The following is a 22,749-nucleotide window of genomic DNA, read 5'->3' as shown; positions in this document are numbered from 1 at the left end:
CTGTTCACCCCACTTTCATCCAGAAGGTGAGGTCAGCACAGGTGCATCAAAGCTGGGACCGAGAGACTGAAAAACAGCTTCTATCTCAAGGCCACCAGACTGTTAAACAGCCATCACTAGCACATTAGAGGCTGCTGCCTATAGGCATAGACTAGGAATCACTGGCCACTTTAAGGGATGGAACACTAGTCACTTTAATGTTTACATATCTTGCATTACTCATCTCATACAGTGGGGCAAAAAAGTATTTAGTCAGCCACCAATTGTGAAATTTCTCCCACTTAAAAAGATGAGAGGCCTGTAATTTTCATCATAGAGGGAGTTGGGAGTTGAAAGTCCTTGTTGCCCAGCAACAGCCCCAAAACATCACTGCTCTAGAGGAGATCTGCATGGAGGAATGGGCCAAAATACCAGCAACAGTGTGTGAAAACCTTGTGAAGACTTACAGAAAATGTTTGACCTCTGTCATTGCCAACAAAGGGTATATAACAAAGTATTGAGATAAACGTTTGTTATTGACCAAATACTTATTTTCCACCATAATTTGCAAATAAATTCATTAAAAATCCTACAATGTGATTTTCTGGATTTTCATTTCTCATTTTGTCTGTCATAGTTGAAGTGTACCTATGATGAAAATTACAGGCCTCTCTCATCTTTTTAAGTGGGAGAACTTGCACAATTGGTGGCTGACTAAATACTTTTTTGCCCCACTGTATGTATTCTACAGTAACAGTATTCTATACTGTTTTACGGTATCTTAGTCCGTTCCGCTCTGACATCGCTCGTCCATATGTATTTAGTCTTAATTCATTCCTACTTAGATTTGTGTGTATTGGGTTATATGTTGTGTAATTTGTTAGATATTACTTGTTAGATATTAATGTACTGTCGGAGCTAGAAGCACAAGCATTTCGCTACACCCGCAATAACATCTGCAATTCACGTGTATGTGACTAATAACATTTGATTTGATCACCCCTTAGCACTCACATCTGTAGCCATGAAATGCTTTGAAATGGCTCACATTAACACCGTCATCCCAGACACCCTGAACCCACTCCAATTTGCATACCGCCCCAACAGATCCACAGATGATGCAATCTCTATTGCACTCCATACTTCCCTTTCCCACCTGGACAAAAGGAAGGAACACCTACGTGAGAATGCTGTTCATTGACTACAGCTCAGGGTTCAGCACCATAGTACCCTTCAAACTCATAACTAAGCTAAGGACCCTGGGACTGAACACCTCCCTCTGCAACTGGATCCTGGACTTCCTGACGAGCCAGCCCCAGGTGGTGAATGTAGGCAACAACACATCCGCCACGCTGACCCTCAACACGGGGGCCCCTCAGTGGTGCGTGCTTATTCCCCTCCTATACTCCCTGTTCACCCATGATTGTGTGACCACGCATGACTCCAACATCATTAAGTTTACCAACAACTGGGCCTCCTGAGTGGCGCAGTGATCTAAGGCACTGCATCGCAGTGCTAGCTGTGCCACTAGAGATTCTAGGTTCGAGTCCAAGCTCTGTTGCAGCTGGCCGCGACCGGGAGACCCATGGGGTGGCGCACAATTGGCCCAGCGTCATCCGGGTTAGGGGAGGGTTTGCCGGCAGGGATGTCCTTGTCCCGTCGTGCACTAGCGACTCCTGTGGCGGGCCGGGCACAGTGCACGCTGACACGGTTGCCAGGTGTACAGTGTTTCCTCCGACACATTGGTGTGGCTGGCTTCCGGGTTAAGTGGGCATTGTATCAGAAAGAAATTTTTGAAAATTAAAAAGTTGGCCAACAACACAACGATGGTAGGCCTGATGGTAGGGCACAACATTGCCTCTTCGCCCTCAGGACGTTGAAAAGATTTGGCATGGACCCTCAGATCCTCAAAGTTCTACAGCTGCACCATGGAGAGAATCTTGACTGGCTCCATCACTGGTTGGTATGGCAATTGCTTGGAATCCGATCGCAAGGCGCTACAGAGGGTAGTGCGTACGGCCCAGTACATCACTGGGGCCAAGCTTTCTGTCATCCAAGACCTCTATACCAGGTGGTGTCAGAGGAAGGCCCTAAAAATTCTCAGACTCCAGCCACCCAAGTCATAAACTCTTCTCTCTGCTACCGCATGGCAAGCATTACCACGACTGCGTGGCCACGCATGCCTTTTACTTCCGGCGCCGACAGAGATGGCCGCCTCGCTTCGCGTTCCTAGGAAACTATGCTGTTTTTTGTTTTTTTTACGTTCTTACATTAGTACCCCAGGTCATCTTAGGTTTCATTACATACAGTCGAGAAGAACTACTGAATATAAGAGCAGCGTCAACTCACCATCAGTACGACCAAGAATATGACTTTCGCGAAGCGGATCCTGTGTTCTGCCTTTCACCCAGGACAACCGAATGGATCCCAGCCGGCGACCCAAAAAAACGACTTCGTAAAAGAGGGAAACGTAGCGGTCTTCTGGTCAGACTCCGGAGACGGGCACATCGTGCACCACTCCCCAGTATACTTCTCGCCAATGTCCAGTCTCTTGACAACAAGGTTGATGAAATCCGAGCAAGGGTAGCATTCCAGAGGGACATCAGAGACTGTAACATTCTTTGCTTCACGGAAACATGGCTCACTGGAGAGACGCTATCGGACTCGGTGCAGCCAGCTGGTTTCTCCACGCATCGCGCCGACAGAAACAAACATCTTTCTGGTAAGAAGAGGGGCGGGGGCGTATGCCTTATGGCTAACGAGACGTGGTGTGGTCACAAAAGCATACAGGAACTCAAGTCCTTCTGTTCACCTGATTTAGAATTCCTCACAATCAAATGTCGACCGCATTATCTACCAAGGGAATTCTCTTCGATTATAATCACAGCCGTATATATTCCCCCCCAAGCAGACACATCGATGGCTCTGAACGAACTTTATTTGACTCTTTGCAAACTGGAATCCATACATCCTGAGGCTGCATTCATTGTAGCTGGGGATTTTAACAAGGCTAATCTGAAAACAAGACTCCCTAAATTGTATCAGCATATCGATTGCGCAACCAGGGCTGGCAAAACCTTGGATCACTGCTATTCTAACTTCCGCGACGCATATAAGGCCCTGCCCCGCCCTCCTTTCGGAAAAGCTGACCACGGCTCCATTTTGTTGATCCCTGCCTACAGACAGAAACTAAAACAAGAAGCTCCCACGCTGAGGTCTGTTCAACGCTGGTCCGACCAATCTGATTCCACACTCCAAGACTGCTTCCATCACGTGGGCTGGGATATGTTTCGTATTGCGTCAGACAAAAACATTGACGAATACGCTGATTCGGTGTGCGAGTTCATTAGAACGTGCGTTGAAGATGTCGAAAGCGCGAACCACTGCTTTTAATCAGGGCAAGGTGACCGGAAACATGACCGAATACAAACAGTGTAGCTATTCCCTCCACAAGGCAAACAAACAAGCTAAGCGTCAGTATAGAGACAAGGTGGCTGTCACGAGGAAAATCTTGACCCAAGTTTTTGAGCTCAGAGAGCAGATAAGAATGTTTTCGGAGCAGGAGCACAAGTATGACCTCGCAGAAAAATGTAGTGATGAGAACTTCCTGGCAAAACTGGCCTACCTGAGTGACATATTTGGAAAGCTAAATGAACAAAATCTACAGCTTCAAGGGAAAGATAAACACCTCCCTCAGGTCAAAGACAAGATCAGCTCTTTCACTCGAAAGCTTGCAATGTGGGGCAGGCGACTTGATAAAGGAAATACTGATTCATTCGAGAACCTGCATGAATTTGTTGACACTACTGACTATGATGCCACCTCAGTGATTCCATATATTAAGGAGCATATTTCATCACTGATGGGATTCTTTAAAAAGTACTTCCCTGAAACCAATATGACTGGGTGAGAGATCCTTTCAATGCACCAGCTCCAACTGGTTTCAGCTCTGCAGAGGAGGACCAGTTCATTGATATGACGTCTGACTCCACATTGAGACTGAGGTTCACATCACAGACACTGAGTGATTTCTAGCTGAGTGTAGAGAGGCAGTATCCACTCTGAGGGCAGAGGGCCATGGGCATTCTTCTTCCTTTTGCAACATCTTATCTTTGTGAGACTGGCTTCTCTGCTGCTGCTGCACTGAAGACCAAGTACAGGTCCCAGCTAAACATTGAGCAGGAGCTGAGAGTTGCAGTATCATACTTCAAACCCCGCTTCGAAAAGCTGTGCTCTGCAATACGTGCTCATTGTAGCCATTAATCCTGACTTCCTCATTTTGATAAAAATAAATCAGCAGAAATTGTTTTATTCATTTTTGTTTTATAGGTCAAAGTGTTTCATATATTGTGCTCCTGAGTTAATGTTGCTGATTTGAATTTATTATTATTTATTGATTATATTTCATTTTATTTTTCAGTGTCAAATGGTCAAAAAATGTTTACAGTTTAAATAAGGTTTGAATTTTTATTTTTTTTCAGGCAAATTGATGTACTTTAAGTCTTTTCTGTTACAGACTAAAAAACTATGTTAATAAAGTTCTTTTTTGTTGTAAGTTGATCTATATTTCTTTCTTCTTTTTTTGTTTTCTTTAATGTTAATAAGGATACAATGTTATGCAGAGGTGTACTTATAACAATTTTATAGACAAATGATACTATTTACAGTCGCGGCGGAGAGTTGGGGGGTGTGAAATGTTTACTTCTTCCTAGGCGGGGGGCGTAACAGAAAATAATTGAGAAGCACTGCCTTAATGCAACCGCTGTGTCAGATTTCAAAAAAGGTTTACTGAAAAAGCACACCATGCTATAATCTGAGTACAGCGCTCAGAGACCAAAACAAGCCATACAGATATCCGCCATGTTGTGGAGTCAACAGAAGTCAGAAATAGCATTATAAATATTCACTTAACTTTGGTGATCTTCATCAGAATGCACTCCCAGGAATCCCAGTTCCACAATAAATGTTTGTTTTGTTCGATAAAGTCCATAATTTATATCCAAATACCTCCTTTTTTGTTTGCGCCTTTAGTTCACAAATCCAAGTTCACGACGCGCAGGCCAGACAAAAAGTTTAAAAATTCCATTACAGTTCGTAGAAACATGTCAAACGATGTATAGAATCTATCTTTAGGATGTTTTAAACATAAATCTTCAATAATATTTCAACCGGAGAATTCCTTTGTCTTTAGAAATGTAATGGAACGCAGCTACCTTTCACGGGAGCGCGCCTGAATGAGCTCATGGCACTCTACCAGACCTCTTACTCAATCAGCTCTCATTCTCTCATCCTTCACAGTAGAAGCCTCAAACAAGGTTCTAAAGACTGTTGACATCTAGTGCAATCGGGCCAAATTTACACTGAATCTTGGGTAGGAAAAGTGTTGAAAAACTACAAACCTCAGATTTCCCACTTCCTGGTTGGATTAATTCTCAGGTTTTTGCCTGCCATATGAGCTCTGTTATACTCACAGACATCATTCAAACAGTTTTAGAAACTGCAGAGTGTTTTCTATCCAAATATACTAATAATATGCATATCTTAGCTTCTGGGCCTGAGTAACAGGCAGTTTACTCTGGGCACCTTATTCATCCAAGCTACTCAATACTGCCCCCAAGCCATTTAAACAACTTGGAAAATTACTGAAAATTATGTCATGGCTTTAGAAGCTTCTGATAGGCTAATTGACATCATTTGAGTCAATTGGAGGTAAACCTGTGGATGTATTTCAAGGCCTACCTTCAATCTCAATGCCTCTTTGCTTGACATCATGGGAAAATCAAAATAACTCAGCCAAGACCTCAGAAGGTACCACGTTCATCTGTACAATCAATAATTCGCAAGTATAAACATCATGGGACCACGCAGCCGTCCTACCACTCAGAAATGAGACAAGTTGTCACCTAGAGATGAACGTACTTTGGTGTGAAAAGTGCAAATCAATCCCAGAACAACAGCAAAGGACCTTGTGAAGATGCTGGAGGAAACAGGTACAAAAGTATCTAAATCCACAGTAAAACGAGTCCTATATCGACATAACCTGAAAGGCCGCTCAGCAAGGAAGAAGCCACTGCTCCACAACCGCCATTAAAAAAAGCCAGACTACAGTTTGCAACTGCACATGGGGACAAATATCGTACTTTTTGGAGAAATGTCCTCTGGTCTGATGAATCAAAATATAACTGTTTGGCTATAATGACCATCGTTATGTTTGGAGGAAAAAGGCGGAGGACTGCAAGCCGAAGAACACCATCCCAACCTTGAAGCATGTGGGTGGCAGCATCATGTTGCGGGGGTGCTTTGCTGCAGGAGGGACTGGTGCACTTCACAAAATAGTTGGCATCATGAGGATGGAAAATTATGTGGATATATTGAAGCAACATCTTAAGACATCAGCGAGGAAGTTAAAGCTTGGTCGCAAATGGGTCTTCCAAATGACCCCAAGCATACTTCCAAAGTTGTGGCAATATGGCTTAAGGACAACAAAGTCAAGGTATTGAAATGGCCATCACAAAGTCCTGACCTCAATCCCATAGAAAATTTGTGGGCAGAACTGAAAAAGCGTGTTCGAGCAAGGAGGCCTACAAACCTGACTCAGTTACACCAGCTCTGTCAGGAGGAATGGGTCAAAATTCACCCAACTTATTGTGGAAAGCTTTCTGAAACGTTTGACTCAAGTTAAACAATTTACAGGCAATGCTACCAAATACTAATTGAATGTATGTAAACTTCTGACCCACTGGGAATTTGATGAAAGAAATAAAAGCTGAAATAAATCTCTCTCAACTATTATTCTGACACTTCACATTCTTAAAATAAAGTGGTGATCCTAACTGAACCAAGACAGGGAATTTTTACTAGGATTAAATGTCAGGAATTGTGAAAAACTGAGTTTAAATGTATTTGGCTATGGTGTATGTAAACTTTCGACTTCAACTGTACACATACATACATACATACATACACACAAACATAACTACATACATACGCAAGTATACTCACATACATATGCATATCTACACAAACATTCATACCCCAAAATAATAATCTACACTAACTTAAAATATACACATACAGTGCCTTGCGAAAGTATTCGGCCCCCTTGAACTTTGCGACCTTTTGCCACATTTCAGGCTTCAAACATAAAGATATAAAACTTTATTTTTTTGTGAAGAATCAACAAGTGGGACACAATCATGAAGTGGAACAACATTTATTGGATATTTCAAACCTTTTTAACAAATCAAAACCTGAAAAATTGGGCGTGCAAAATTATTCAGCCCCCTTAAGTTAATACTTTGTAGCGCCACCTTTTGCTGCGATTACAGCTGTAAGTCGCTTGGGGTATGTCTCTATCAGTTTTGCACATCGAGAGACTGACATTTTTTCCCATTCCTCCTTGCAAAACAGCTCGAGCTCAGTGAGGTTGGATGGAGAGCATTTGTGAACAGCAGTTTTCAGTTCTTTCCACAGATTCTCGATTGGATTCAGGTCTGGACTTTGACTTGGCCATTCTAACACCTGGATATGTTTATTTTTGAACCATTCCATTGTAGATTTTGCTTTATGTTTTGGATCATTGTCTTGTTGGAAGACAAATCTCCGTCCCAGTCTCAGGTCTTTTGCAGACTCCATCAGGTTTTCTTCCAGAATGGTTCTGTATTTGGCTCCATCCATCTTCCCATCAATTTTAACCATCTTCCCTGTCCCTGCTGAAGAAAAGCAGGCCCAAACCATGATGCATGATGTTCAGCTGTGTTGCTTTTACGCCAAACATAACGTTTTGCATTGTTGCCAAAAAGTTCAATTTTGGTTTAATCTGAACAGAGCACCTTCTTCCACATGTTTGGTGTGTCTCCCAGGTGGCTTGTGGCAAACTTTAAACGACACTTTTTATGGATATCTTTAAGAAATGGCTTTCTTCTTGCCACTCTTCCATAAAGGCCAGATTTGTGCAATATACGACTGATTGTTGTCCTATGGACAGAGTCTCCCACCTCAGCTGTAGATCCCTGCAGTTCATCCAGAGTGATCATGGGCCTCTTGGCTGCATCTCTGATCAGTCTTCTCCTTGTATGAGCTGAAAGTTTAGAAGGACGGCCAGGTCTTGGTAGATTTGCAGTGGTCTGATACTCCTTCCATTTCAATATTATCGCTTGCGCAGTGCTCCTTGGGATGTTTAAAGCTTGGGAAATCTTTTTGTATCCAAATCCGGCTTTAAACGTCTTCACAACAGTATCTCGGACCTGCCTGGTGTGTTCCTTGTTCTTCATGATGCTCTCTGCGCTTTTAACGGACCTCTGAGACTATCACAGTGCAGGTGCATTTATTCGGAGTCTTGATTACACACAGGTGGATTGTATTTATCATCATTAGTCATTTAGGTCAACATTGGATCATTCAGAGATCCTCACTGAACTTCTGGAGAGAGTTTGCTGCACTGAAAGTAAAGGGGCTGAATAATTTTGCACGTCCAATTTTTCAGTTTTTGATTTGTTAAAAACGTTTGAAATATCCAATAAATGTCGTTCCACTTCATGATTGTGTCCCACTTGTTGTTGATTCTTCACAAAAAAATACAGTTTTATATCTTTATGTTTGAAGCCTGAAATGTGGCAAAAGGTCGCAAAGTTCAAGGGGGCCGAATACTTTCGCAAGGCACTGTACATAATAATTGTCACGTTCTGACCATAGTTCTGTTGTGTTTTCCTTGTTTAGTGTTGGTCAGGACGTGAGCTGGGTGGGCATTCTATGTTGTGTGTCTAGTTTGTCCGTTTCTATGTATGGCCTGATATGGTTCTCAATCAGAGGCAGGTGTTAGTCATTCTCTGATTGGGAACCATATTTAGGTAGCTTGTTTTGTGTTGGGGTTTGTGGGTGATTATTTCCGTGTCTGTTTCGTGGTGTGTGGTACAGGACTGTTTCGGTTTTCACATTTATTGGTTTGTATATTTGTAGTGTTCTCTGTATTCGTCTTTATTAAAGATGTTGAACTCTAACCACACTGCGTTTTGGTCCGCCTCTCCTTCCCAGGAAGAAAGCCGTTATAATAATAATAAAATGCTAAGAGAAAAAAATAAATACAAATAAAAAAGAATAAAGTACAAATAATAATTATATGTACACACACCTACACATATAAACACAAGCACCACAGAAGGCTGGTGGGAATCTAATTGGGAGAGCGGCCCACGGCTCTGACAGAGGCAGAACGGCACAAAACACCAACTTGCTATACAGGTGTCTGCGTCTGCCCTGCCCCAACTATCACCCGCAGTCCTCTGCAAGCAATAAATAAATGGTATAATAATAATAATAATGTAAGAATTGAGAAATAAATAACAAAACAAAAAAGGGGGAATATTAATATATCCATCCGAAAGTGTCGATGGTCAAACCTGGAAGGCCACTCAAAACAGGCATCGCTTCTGAACTTCAACGACAGGTCAGTCGTCCAGCAAGAATGTACTTGAAATGAACGTTAAATGAGAGCTCTGACCACCCTCCATTGGTCGGCTCAGCATCTTACATGTTCGGTAGTGACAATAAACCTAAAGTCGGCAGCCCTAGCTGAGACAGTTTAATAAAGTTTCACCCATTATGGCATAGTATGAATTTGAGTCCATGAGCAAATGCTAACACACAATGACAAGGCGCTCTAACCCGTACGGGGGATTGGTGTATATTCCCGGATAAACTTCTCTGCGTCCAAAACCGAGGAGAGATAAATCTTCTCACCGGAAGGAGGGGTAATTCTGAGTCTTGCAGGGAAGAGCAAGGCTGGGCGAAGATGGAGTTTGTAGAGTTTGGTCATGACATCTCTGTAGCCGGTGCGATGCTTTGCCACATCGGGCACATAATCCTCATATACACGGAAGGGATGTCTTTTATTTAACAGGTTATCCCTGATTCGAGCCTCACACAAGATAAGATCATTGGTATTGAAATTATGATTACTGGGCGAGGACATTGGCCCGATCCAGGCACTGGGACAAGAGCGCGATGTGCACGGTCCAGCTGGGGATCCGAAGCCAAAACATCCGATCCCATTGCATCCCTCAATAGCCTGGCGAAGAAGTCGGTGGAGCGAGAGCCAGCCTCCACCCCCTCTGCCAGACCAACAACGTGAAGGTTATGACGTCTGGATCGGCCCTCTAGGTCGACCACTTTCACAGAAATCCTCTGCACACTATCCTGCAAGGACGTGCATAGCTTCTCTAACTCATCGATTCTACCAGTGTTGAATTCAGAAGCTTTCTCAAGGTCCACGATATTCTGGCCCTGCGAAGCAACCGTTCAAATGGTGCTCTCGATTTTGGTGTCCAGTTCAGCAATAGTAGCCTTACAATCCTCAGCTATAGCAACACATAGTTCTCCCAGAGCCCGGGTAAGTTCTGAATGTGTCACGTTGTTACCTGTGCCTTCCGCCATGTCTGTCTCGTTGTTTGGTGGGGAGGAGGCCTCCGATGAGGATTTATTGTCCTTTGGTCGCCTATTACTCGGCATGTTCACGTAGAAAGTTACAATATTGTATTAGAAAGAGATGTTTGTTGTCAAAAGTGCTGTAAAGTAGGTTAAGTTAGATTGTTTCTCAAAAAAGTTGCAGGAGCCTCTCTCACACATCCGTTCACTCCAACATGCTAGCTCCTCCCCCTCGCTATTGGAATTTTAACATATTGTCCCATGTACATTGTGTAATTAACCGATGGTCCCTAACTAGCCCCATAGCGATCTCCAAAGTCAACCCAAATTTACAAAAGATATTACGATTGAGTCGCATGCAGTTGCACTCCGAATTTATGATTATTTGTATGCTGCCACAACTATCAAGCTTTGATCATTTGAATCAACTGTGTAGTGTTAGGACAAAAACCAAAACGTGCACCCCTTGGGGTCCCGAGGACCGACTTTGGGAAACGTTTGGGAAATGCTTCCCTTGTCATGTTGTCTTGTCTCTGTCCTTTCCCTTCACCCTGTCTCCCTCTGCTGGTCGTGTTAGGTTACCTTTTCTCCCCCGCTTTCCCCCAGCTGTCCCTTGTCTCCTCTAACTACCCATTCACCCCGTTCCCCACCTGTTCCCTTTTTTCCCTCTGATTAGGTCCCTATATCTCTCTCTGTTTCTGCTCCTGTCCTTGTCGGATTCTTGTTTGTTTGTGTTTCATGCCTGAGCCAGACTATCGTCATGTTTGCTGTAACCTTGTCCTGTCCTGTCGGAATCTGCCGGTCTATCTGAGCCTACCTATGTTTGGTTATTAAAGAAGCTCTGTTTAAGTTAGTTCGCTTTTGGGTCCTCATTTACTCACCATAACAGAAGAATCCGACCAAGAATGGACCCAGCGACTTCGGATCCTCTCCACTCAGCCGTCGAGATCCAGGGAGCGATGCTAGGCAGACACAAGCAGGAATTGTCTGCTGCTCGACATGCCGTTGAGACCCTGGCCACCCAAGTCTCCAACCTCACAGAACAGGTTCACCATCTCCGCCTCGATCCACCGGCCACTTCCAGGGCTTTCGAATCTCCGGAGCCCAGAATCAATAACCCGCCGTGTTACTCTGGGGAGCCCACTGAATGCCGCTCGTTCCTCACCCAGTGTGATATTGTGTTTTCTCTCCAGCCCAACACTTACTCCAGGAGCACTGCTCGTGTCGCCTACGTCATATCTCTCCTTATTGGACGGGCTCGTGAGTGGGGCACGGCAATCTGGGAGGCAAGGGCTGAGTGTACTAACCAGTATCAAGACTTTAAGGAGGAGATGATACGGGTTTTTGATCGATCTGTTTTTGGGGAGGAGGCTTCCAGGGTCCTGTCTTCCCTATGTCAAGGCAATCGATCCATAACAGACTACTCTATTGAGTTTCGCACTCTTGCTGTCTCCAGTGGCTGGAATGAGCCGGCCTTGCTCGCTCGTCTTCTGGAGGGTTTCCGCGCAGAGGTAAAGGATGAGATTCTCTCCCGGGAGGTTCCTTCCAGCGTGGATTCCTTGATTGAACTCGCTATTCGCATTGAGCGACGGGTTGATCTTCGTCACCGAGCTCGTGGAAAGGAGCTCGCGCTCTCCGTCGCCTCCCTCTCCGCATCACTACCATCTTCCTCTGCCGGCTCGGGTGCTGAGCCCATGCAGCTGGGAGGTATCCGCATCTCGACTGAGGAGAGGGAACGGAGAATCACCAACCGCCTCTGTCTCTATTGCGGTTCCGCTGGTCATTTTGTCACTTCATGTCCAGTAAAAGGCCAGAGCTCGTCAGTAAGCGGAGGGCTACTGGTGAGCGCTACTACTCCTGTCTCTCCTTCAAGATCCTGCACTACCTTGTCGGTCCATCTACGCTGGACCGGTTCGTCAGCTTCCTGCAGTGCCTTAATAGACTCTGGGGCGGAGGGCTGTTTTATGGACGAGACCTGGGCTCGGGAACATGACATTCCTCTCAGACAGTTAAAGGAGCCCACGGCCTTGTTCGCCCTGGATGGTAGTCCTCTCCCCAGGATTCAGCGTGAGACGCTACCTTTAACCCTCACTGTTTCTGGTAATCATAGTGAAACCATTTCTTTTTTAATTTTTCGTTCACCTTTTACACCTGTTGTTTTGGGCCATCCCTGGCTAGTTTGTCATAATCCTTCCATTAATTGGTCTAGTAATTCTATCCTCTCCTGGAACGTCTCTTGTCATGTGAAATGTTTAATGTCTGCTATCCCTCCTGTTTCCTCTGTCTCTTCTTCACAGGAGGAGCCTGGTGATTTGACAGGGGTGCCGGAGGAATATCACGATCTGCGCACGGTGTTCAGTCGGTCCAGGGCCACCTCTCTTCCTCCACACCGGTCGTATGATTGTAGTATTGATCTCCTTCCGGGAACCACCCCCCCCCCCGGGGTAGACTATACTCTCTGTCGGCTCCCGAACGTAAGGCTCTCGAAGATTATTTGTCTGTAGCTCTTGACGCCGGTACCATAGTCCCCTCCTCCTCTCCCGCCGGAGCGGGGTTTTTTTTTGTCAAGAAGAAGGACGGGTCTCTGCGTCCCTGCATAGATTATCGAGGGCTGAATGACATAACAGTGAAGAATCGTTATCCGCTTCCTCTTATGTCTTCAGCCTTCGAGATCCTGCAGGGAGCCAGGTTTTTCACTAAGTTGGACCTTCGTAACGCTTACCATCTCGTGCGCATCAGGGAGGGGGACGAGTGGAAGACGGCGTTTAACACTCCGTTAGGGCACTTTGAATACCGGGTTCTTCCTTTCGGCCTCGCTAACGCTCCAGCTGTCTTTCAGGCATTAGTCAATGATGTCCTGAGAGACATGCTGAACATCTTTGTTTTCGTTTACCTTGACGATATCCTGATTTTTTCACCGTCACTCCAGATTCATGTTCAGCACGTTCGACGTGTCCTCCAGCGCCTTTTAGAGAATTGTCTTTTTGTGAAGGCTGAGAAGTGCACTTTTCATGCCTCCTCCGTCACATTTCTCGGTTCTGTTATTTCCGCTGAAGGCATTAAGATGGATCCCGCTAAGGTCCAAGCTGTCATTGATTGGCCCGTCCCTAAGTCACGCGTCGAGCTGCAGCGCTTTCTCGGCTTCACGAACTTCTATCGTCGTTTCATCCGTAATTTCGGTCAGGTGGCAGCTCCTCTCACAGCCCTTACTTCTGTCAAGACGTGCTTTAAGTGGTCCGTTTCCGCCCAGGGAGCTTTTGATCTCCTCAAGAATCGTTTTACATCCGCTCCTATCCTTGTTACACCTGACGTCTCTAGACAGTTCGTTGTCGAGGTTGACGCGTCAGAGGTGGGAGTGGGAGCCATCCTTTCTCAGCGCTCCCTCTCTGACGACAAGGTCCACCCATGCGCGTATTTTTCTCATCGCCTGTCGCCGTCGGAACGTAACTATGATGTGGGTAACCGCGAACTGCTCGCCATCCGGTTAGCCCTAGGCGAATGGCGACAGTGGTTGGAGGGGGCGACCGTTCCTTTTGTCGTTTGGACTGACCATAGGAACCTTGAGTACATCCGTTCTGCCAAACGACTTAATGCGCGTCAGGCGCGTTGGGCGCTGTTTTTCGCTCGTTTCGAGTTCGTGATTTCTTATCGTCCGGGCTCTAAGAACACCAAGCCTGATGCTTTGTCTCGTCTCTTCAGTTCTTCAGTAGCCTCCACTGACCCCGAGGGGATTCTCCCTGAGGGGCGTGTTGTCGGGTTGACTGTCTGGGGAATTGAGAGGCAGGTAAAGCAAGCACTCACTCAAACTCCGTCGCCGCGCGCTTGTCCTAGGAACCTTCTTTTCGTTCCCGTTCCTACTCGTCTGGCCGTTCTTCAGTGGGCTCACTCTGCCAAGTTAGCCGGCCACCCTGGCGTTCGGGGTACGCTTGCTTCCATTCGCCAGCGTTTCTGGTGGCCCACCCGGGAGCATGACACGCGTCGTTTCGTGGCTGCTTGTTCGGTCTGCGCGCAGACTAAGTCCGGTAACTCTCCTCCTGCCGGCCGTCTCAGGCCGCTTCCTATTCCCTCTCGACCGTGGTCTCACATCGCCTTAGATTTTGTCACCGGACTGCCTTCGTCAGCGGGGAAGACTGTTATTCTTACGGTTGTCGATAGGTTCTCTAAGGCGGCTCATTTCATTCCCCTTGCTAAGCTTCCTTCTGCTAAAGAGACGGCACAAATCATCATCGAGAATGTTTTCAGAATTCATGGCCTTCCGTCAGACGTCGTTTCGGACAGAGGTCCGCAATTCACGTCTCAATTTTGGAGGGAGTTTTGCCGTTTGATTGGGGCTTCCGTCAGTCTCTCTTCCGGCTTTCACCCCCAGTCTAACGGTCAAGCAGAACGGGCCAATCAGACTATTGGTCGCATCTTACGCAGTCTTTCTTTTCGCAACCCTGCGTCTTGGTCAGAACAGCTCCCCTGGGCAGAATACGCCCACAACTCGCTTCCTTCGTCTGCGACCGGGCTATCTCCTTTTCAGAGTAGCCTCGGGTACCAGCCTCCGTTGTTCTCATCTCAGTTCGCCGAGTCCAGCGTCCCCTCCGCTCAGGCTTTTGTCCAACGTTGCGAGCGCACCTGGAAGAGGGTCAGGTCTGCACTTTGCCGTTATAGGGCGCAGACTGTGAGAGCTGCTAATAAGCGTAGAACTAAGAGCCCTAGGTATTGTCGCGGTCAGAGAGTTTGGCTCTCCACTCAGAACCTTCCCCTTAAGACGGCTTCTCGCAAGTTGACCCCGCGGTTCATTGGTCCATTCCGTATCTCTCAGGTCATTAATCCTGTCGCAGTGCGACTTCTTCTTCCGCGATATCTTCGTCGCGTCCACCCGGTCTTCCATGTCTCCTGTGTTAAGCCCGTTCTTCGCGCCCCCGCTCGTCTTCCCCCCCCCCCCCCCATCCTTGTCGAGGGCGCACCTATCTACAGGGTCCGTAAGATCTTGGACATGCGTCCTCGGGGCCGTGGTCATCAGTACCTAGTTGACTGGGAGGGGTACGGTCCTGAGGAGAGGAGTTGGGTTCCCTCTCGGGACGTGCTGGACCGTGCGCTGATTGATGATTTCCTCCGTTGCCGCCAGGTTTCCTCCTCGAGTGCGCCAGGAGGCGCTCGGTGAGTGGGGGGGTACTGTCATGTTGTCTTGTCTCTGTCCTTTCCCTTCACCCTGTCTCCCTCTGCTGGTCGTGTTAGGTTACCTTTTCTCCCCCGCTTTCCCCCAGCTGTCCCTTGTCTCCTCTAACTACCCATTCACCCCGTTCCCCACCTGTTCCCTTTTTCCCCTCTGATTAGGTCCCTATATCTCTCTCTGTTTCTGCTCCTGTCCTTGTCGGATTCTTGTTTGTTTGTGTTTCATGCCTGAGCCAGACTATCGTCATGTTTGCTGTAACCTTGTCCTGTCCTGTCGGAATCTGCCGGTCTATCTGAGCCTACCTATGTTTGGTTATTAAAGAAGCTCTGTTTAAGTTAGTTCGCTTTTGGGTCCTCATTTACTCACCATAACATCCCTAGGCTAAATGAATATAAAATGTAACTCCCCTTTCCCTCTTAAGTTCAAGTTCATGTTTGTTTATTTGTCATATAGAGTGCCTTCGGAGATTACCAAAACATTTCTGCCGCATTTGAAGGTCCCCAAGAACACGGAGGCCTCCAACATTCTTAAATGGAAGAGGTTTGGAACCACCAAGACTCTGCCTATAGCTGGCCGCCTGGCCAAACTGAGCAATCTGGAGAGAAGGGCCTTGGTCAGGGAGGTGACCAAAAATCTGATGGTCACAATGACAGAGCTCCAGAGTTCCTCTGTGGAGATGGGAGAACCTTCCAGATGGACAACCATCTCTGCAGCACTACACACCAATCAGGCCTTTATGGTAGAGCGGCCAGACGGAAGCCACTCCTCAGTAAAAGGCACATGAGTTTGCCAAAAAGCACCTAAAGGACTCTGACCATGAGAAACAAGATTATTCAGTCTGATGAAACCAACTCTTTGGCCTAAATGCCAAGTGTCACATCTGGAGGACACCTGGCAAAATCCCTACGGTGAAGCATGGGGGTGGCAGCATCATGCTGTGGGATGTTTTTCAGCAGTAGGGACTGGGAGACTAGTCAGGATCGAGGGAAAGATGAACGGAGCACAGAGAAATGGAGTGCACAGTGTAATGAAAAGCTTACTTGCAGCTTAACCTCTAGACAATGCAGCAACAATAGAAAAAGTAAGTAGCTAAGTGCATAAAGAGTAATATAAAAGCTCAGTTAAATAATTGTACCAATTTAATATATGCAGCTTTTTACAAATGGTTACATAGCCTATATGGAAATAACAGACATGAGCCAAGCAAGTTTATCTGTAGAATGGAATAACATTAGGTTATAAGACCTCTATGATTCATTTAATTTAGTCAGTTCTCCCCCCCCCCCAACATTGCCCATTTTAAACAGGGTTAAATATCTCAGTGGATTTAAATACTTTTCCTAATATTATGACATGTCAACATCCTTAGCTTACCCACTCACTAAATATTCTGTTAAATAACTCTCTCTGACAGACGCCCATTAGCGTAAGGATGCTGAGCGCTATCGCTAGCTTATTAGCATTAGCCAACTCTAACATGCTGACTAGAACGGACACGTCGCTTGCGTGAGCGTTGCAAAAATACACATTTAGAAATCTATGTTAATCAATTATTGCACACACACTGCTTGTGTGCACCAACAAGCGCCTGCGTTGCCAAGGGCTAAAATAGAAGTAATTCCTATTTCTGACGCAGATCACACTGCAAGTCCTGCCTCTCCCATCTCCTCATTGGTTTATAGAAGCAGGTACCCACGTGCCATCTCCTCATTGGTTAGTGGGTGATTGAAATACTAAATGTTTTGCCGGTCATCGTGGTAATACTATGAAAGTGTAGATGCCAATCACCATACAAATTCAAAGATGAAAATGCCTGGAAGGAGGAGAGATCACTAGAAATGATTCAGTTGGCCATTTTACGTGTGGATTATTTAGTAGGGGACTTTGTGCATTTCAGATTATATAACAACTCAATGTTTATATCCCAGGACAAATTAGCTAGCAACAGAAAGCTAGCTAAATAGGACAAATTAGCTAGCAAGTGCAAGCTAACTAGCCATTCATGTTTAATGCTTTTCGACCTGTCCCCAAATTAATGTAATTGGTTCAGAGTTTGTTTTGATATTTTAATATGCGTGTCGTGATCGCGTTTGGTGTAGAGGGACAAAATAAATGTATGCACGATATCGCACGTGCGCAGCCGGTTTGGGTTCAGTGTTATGCAGAGACTAGCTAACGTTAGATAACTACCACCAACCCTGCACAAACCTGTGGCTAACTCTGCTGCTGCTGCACTTTGACTCTCTGGCTGTTCTGTCCTCTCCACCTCAGCCACTGCTGCCCGTTCCTGCACAACCTGCTTGCTTTTTTTGCATCTCTTTTGGAAGGATTTCCGAATATCCATATTTGCTCTGTGTTATGCAGCAGACTCTGATTGAGGGACAGGCGTTTTTCTGAGTGGTGACATTGGCATCTAGGAGTGGGGGAGGGATCAAGGGACGTGAGCGGTCCACTGCGTTGAGAAACCTCAACCAATCACAGTAGGCACCATGTCATTCCAGGGGCTTCTTGCAGTGCCTACTACTGCCTAGTGCAGTGTTTAGTATTGTTTATTTTTGTCCTTATAATGTATCAGTAAAACATATACTTTTAAATACTGCATAGCACAAGTCATGTTTTTTTCTTTTTACCATCAAAAGGTTCAGTTGGGCAATTAGGTGCCAGACTGTTGGGCGACTAGGCCTGGCTCGGCTCTCAGTCGTTGTTCCAATTAATCCCAAAGGTGTTCGATGGGGTTGAGGTCAGGGCTCTGTGCAGGCCAGTCAAGTTCTTTCACACCGATCTCGACAAACCATTTCTGAATGGACCTCACTTTTTGCATGATGGCATTGTCATGCTGAAACAGGAAAGGGCCTTCCCCAAACTGTTTCCACAAAGTTGGAAGCACAGAATCGTCTAGAATGTAATCGTATGCTGTAGCGTTAAGATTTCCCATTACTGGAATTAAGGAGCCTGAACCATGGAAAACAGCCCCAGACCATTAATTTCTCCTCCACCAAACTTTACCGTTGGTACTATGCATTCGGGCAGGTAGCGTTCTCTTGGCATCTGCCAAACCCAGATTCGTCCGTCGGACCCCAAGATAGATTCATGACTCATGATTCATCACTCCAGAAAACGCATTTACACTGCTCCAGAGTCCAATGGCGGCTTGATCTTAGGCTTGTCTTAGGCTGCTAGGTCACGGACAACCATTTCACGAAGCTTCCAATGAACAGTTATTGTGCTGACGTTGCTTCCAGATGCAGTTTGGAACTCGGTAGTGAGTGTTGCAATCGAGGAAAGACGATTTGTACGCACTCCGTGCTTCGGCGGTCCCATTCTGTTAGTTTGAGTGGCCCACCACTTCGCGGCTGAGCCGTTGTTGCTCCTAGACATTTCCACTTCACAATAATAGCACTTACAGTTTACCGGGGCAGATCCAGCAGGGCAGAAATTTGATGAACTGACTTGTTGGAAAGGTGGAATTCTGGCTGTTAGCCAGCCTGCCAGCTTAGTGGAGTCTGCCACTAGCACAGTCAGTGTAGTCAGCTCAGCTATCCCCATTGAGACCGTCCGTGTCTGTGCCTCGACCAAGGTTGGGCAAAACTAAACATGGCAGTGTTCGCCTTGTCAATCTCACTAGAATAAAGACCTCCATTCCTGTCATTATTGAAAGAGATAGTGATACCTCACATCTCACAATAAGGCTACTTAATGTTAGATCCCTCACTTCCAAGGCAGTTATAGTCAATGAACTGATCATAATCTTGATGTGATTGGCCTGACTGAAACATGGCTTAAGCCTGATTAATTTACTGTGTTAAATGAGGTCTCAGCTCCTGGTTACACTGGTGACCATATCCCCCGTGCATCCCGCAAAGGCGGAGGTGTTGCTAACATTTACTATAGCAAATTTCAATCACTTTTTATAGCTACTGTTTACAGGCTTCCTGGGCCAATTACAGCGTTCCTCACTGAGTTCCCTGAATTCCTATCGGACCTTGTAGTCATAGCAGATAATATTCAAATTTTTGGTGACTTTAATATTCACATGGAAAAGTCCACAGACCCACTCCAAAAGGCTTTCGGAGCCATCATCGACTCAGTGGGTTTTGTCCAACATATCTTCGGACCTACTCACTGCCACAGCCATACTCTGGACCTAGTTTAGTCCCATGGAATAAATGTTGTTGATCTTAATGTTTTTCCTCATAATCCTGGACTATCGGACCACCATTTTATTACATTTGCAATCGCAACAAATAATCTGCTCAGACCCCAACCAAGGAGCATCAAAAGTCATGCTATAAATTCTCAGACAACCCAAAGATCCCTTGATGCCCCCCTTCCAGACTCCCTCTGCCTACCCAAGGATGTCAGAGGACAAAAATCAGTTAACCACCTAACTGAGGAACTCAATTTAACCTTGTGCAATACCCTTGATGCAGTTGCACCCCTAAAAACTACAACATTTTGTCATAAGAAACTATCTCCCTGGTATACAGTTAAAATACCCGAGCTCTGGAGCAAGATTCCAGAAAATTGGAACGGAAATGGCACCATACCAAACTGGAAGTCTTCCAACTAGCTTGGAAAGACAGTACCGTGCAGTATCGAAGAGCCCTCACTACTGCTCGATCATCCTATTTTTTCCAACTTTAATTGAGGAAAATAAGAACAATACGAAATGTATTTTTGATACTGTTGCAAAGCTAACTAAAAAGCAGAATTCCCCAAGAGAGGATGGCTTTCACTTCAGCAGTAATAAATTCATGAACTTCTTTGAGGAAAAGATCATGATCATTAGAAAGCTAATTATGGACTCCCCTTTTAATCTGAGTATTCCTCCAAAGCTCAGTTGTCCTGAATCTGCACAACTCTGCCAGGACCTAGGATCAAGGGAGACACTCAAGTGTTTTAGTACTATATCTCTTGACACAATGATGAAAATAATCATGGCCTCTAAACCTTCAAGCTGCATACTGGACCCTATTCCAACTAAACTACTGAAAGAGCTGCTTCCTGTGCTTGGCCCTCCTATGATGAACATAATAAACGGCTCTCTATCCACCGGATGTGTACCAAACTCACTAAATGTGGCAGTAATAAAGCCTCTCTTGAAAAAGCCTAATTTTTCAGTTTTTGATTTGTTAAAAAAGTTTGAAATATCCAATAAATGTCGTTCCACTTCATGATTGTGTCCCACTTGTTGTTGATTCTTCACAAAAAAATACAGTTTTATATCTTTATGTTTGAAGCCTGAAATGTGGCAAAAGGTTGCAAAGTTCAAGGGGGCCGAATACTTTCGCAAGGCACTGTAAATACATTTGATTTGATTTATGATGGTGAAAGTCACTGAGCTCTTCAGCAAAGGCCATTCTACTGCCAATGTTTGTCTATGGAGATTGCATGGGTATATGCTCGATTTTATACACCTGTCAGCAACGGGTGTGGCTGAAATAGCTGAATCCACTCATTTGAAGGGGTGTCCACATACTTTTGTATATACAGTATCTTTCAAAAGTTTGGACACACCTACTCATTCAAGGGTTTTTCTTTATTTTACTAGTTTCTACATTGTAGAATAATAGTGAAGACATCAAAACTGAAATAACACATGGAATCATGTATTTTTAACAAATCAAAATATATTTCATATTTGAGATTCTTCAAAGTAGCCACCCTTTGCCTTGACAGCTTTGCACACTCTTGGCATTCTCTCAACCTGCGTGAGGTAGTCCCCTGGAAAGCATTTCAATTAACAGTTGTGCCTTGTTAAAAGTAATTTTGTGACATTTTCTTTCCCTCTTAATGCGTTTGAGCCATTCGGTTGTGCTATACAGAAGATAGCTCTATTTGGTAAAAGACCAAGTCCATTGTACAGTTGCAAAAAACTTCAAGTGCTATGATGAAACTGGCTCCCATGAGGACCGCCACAGGAAAAAAAAAAGACCCAGAGTTACCTCTGCTGCAGAGGATAAGGTCATTAGAGTTAACTGCACCTCAGATTGCAGCCCAAATGAATGCTTCAAGAAACAGACACATCTCAACATCAACTGTTCAGAGGAGATTGCGTGAATCAGGCCTTCATGGTCGAATTGCTACAAAGAAACCACTACTAAAGGACACCAATAAAAAGAAGAGACTAACTTCGGCCAGGAAACACGAGCAATGGACGTTAGACTGGTGGAAATCTGTCCTTTAGTCTGATAAATCCAAATTTGAGATTTTGGGTTCCATCCACCGTGTCTTTGTGAGACGCAGAGTAGGTGAACGGATGATCTCCGCATGTGTGGTTCCCACGTAAAGTATGGAGAAGAAGGTGTGATGGTGTGGGGGTGCTTTGCTGGTGATACTGTCTGTGATTTATTTAGAATTCAAGGCACATTTAACCAGCATGGCTACGATAGCATTCTGCAGCGATACGCCATCCCATCTGGTTTGCACTTAGTGGGACTATCATTTGTTTTTCAACAGGACAATGAACCAACACACCCCCAGGCTATGTAAGGGCTATTTGACCAAGAAGGAGAGTGATGAGTACTGCATCTGATGACCTGGCCTCCACAATCACCCGAGCTCAACCCAATTGAAATGGTGTGGGATGAGTTGGACCGCAGAGTGAAGGAAAAGGAGGCAACAAGTGCTCCGCATATGTGGGAACTCCTTCAAGACTGTTGGATAAGCATTCCTCATGAAGTTGGTTGATATAATGCCAAGAGTGTGCAAAGCTGTCATCAAGGCAAAGGGTGGCTACTTTGAAGAAGAATATAAAATATATTTAGATTTGTTTAACACTCTTTTGCTTACTACATGATTCCATATGTGTTATTTGTCTTCACTATTATTTTACAATGTAGAAAATAGCTAAAATAAAGAAAAACCCTGGAATGAGTAGTTGTCCAAACTTTTGACTGGTACTCTACATGTTTTTTTGTACTATTTCTAAAAACATTTTTTTTCCAAAGCGTCCCGCCTTGACCATCTAATTTTGTATTGAACTCAAAGTGTTTATTGTCAAGGGTCCTCATGAATGTAGCCGACTACAAACCCACAAGCATAGTGCATTTTACCAAGCTTGAAAGATGCAGTACAAGTTTATTGATGCTGTAGGCGAAAAGAAAAACATGAGAGGTAGGCTAACCTGAAAACCATTTTATATATTTGGGAGGGGATCTTATTTGCATAATGAGGAGATGACTAAT

At 45.1% G+C, this 22,749-nt stretch overlaps 1 pseudogene; it reads right to left on the bottom strand.

The window, feature by feature from the left end:
* The window catches only part of LOC149985631 (enolase 4-like), a 52,935-nt pseudogene extending 42,450 nt beyond the window's left edge, over window positions 1–10,485 (bottom strand).
* Window positions 10,486–22,749: the final 12,264 nt, after the last annotated feature.

The sequence above is a fragment of the Oncorhynchus mykiss genome, chromosome 1 (assembly GCF_057628025.1).
Source record: "Oncorhynchus mykiss isolate SJ-2025 chromosome 1, ASM5762802v1, whole genome shotgun sequence".
Classification (NCBI taxonomy): Eukaryota; Metazoa; Chordata; class Actinopteri; order Salmoniformes; family Salmonidae; genus Oncorhynchus; species Oncorhynchus mykiss.
This window is presented reverse-complemented; position numbering and strand designations above follow the sequence as displayed.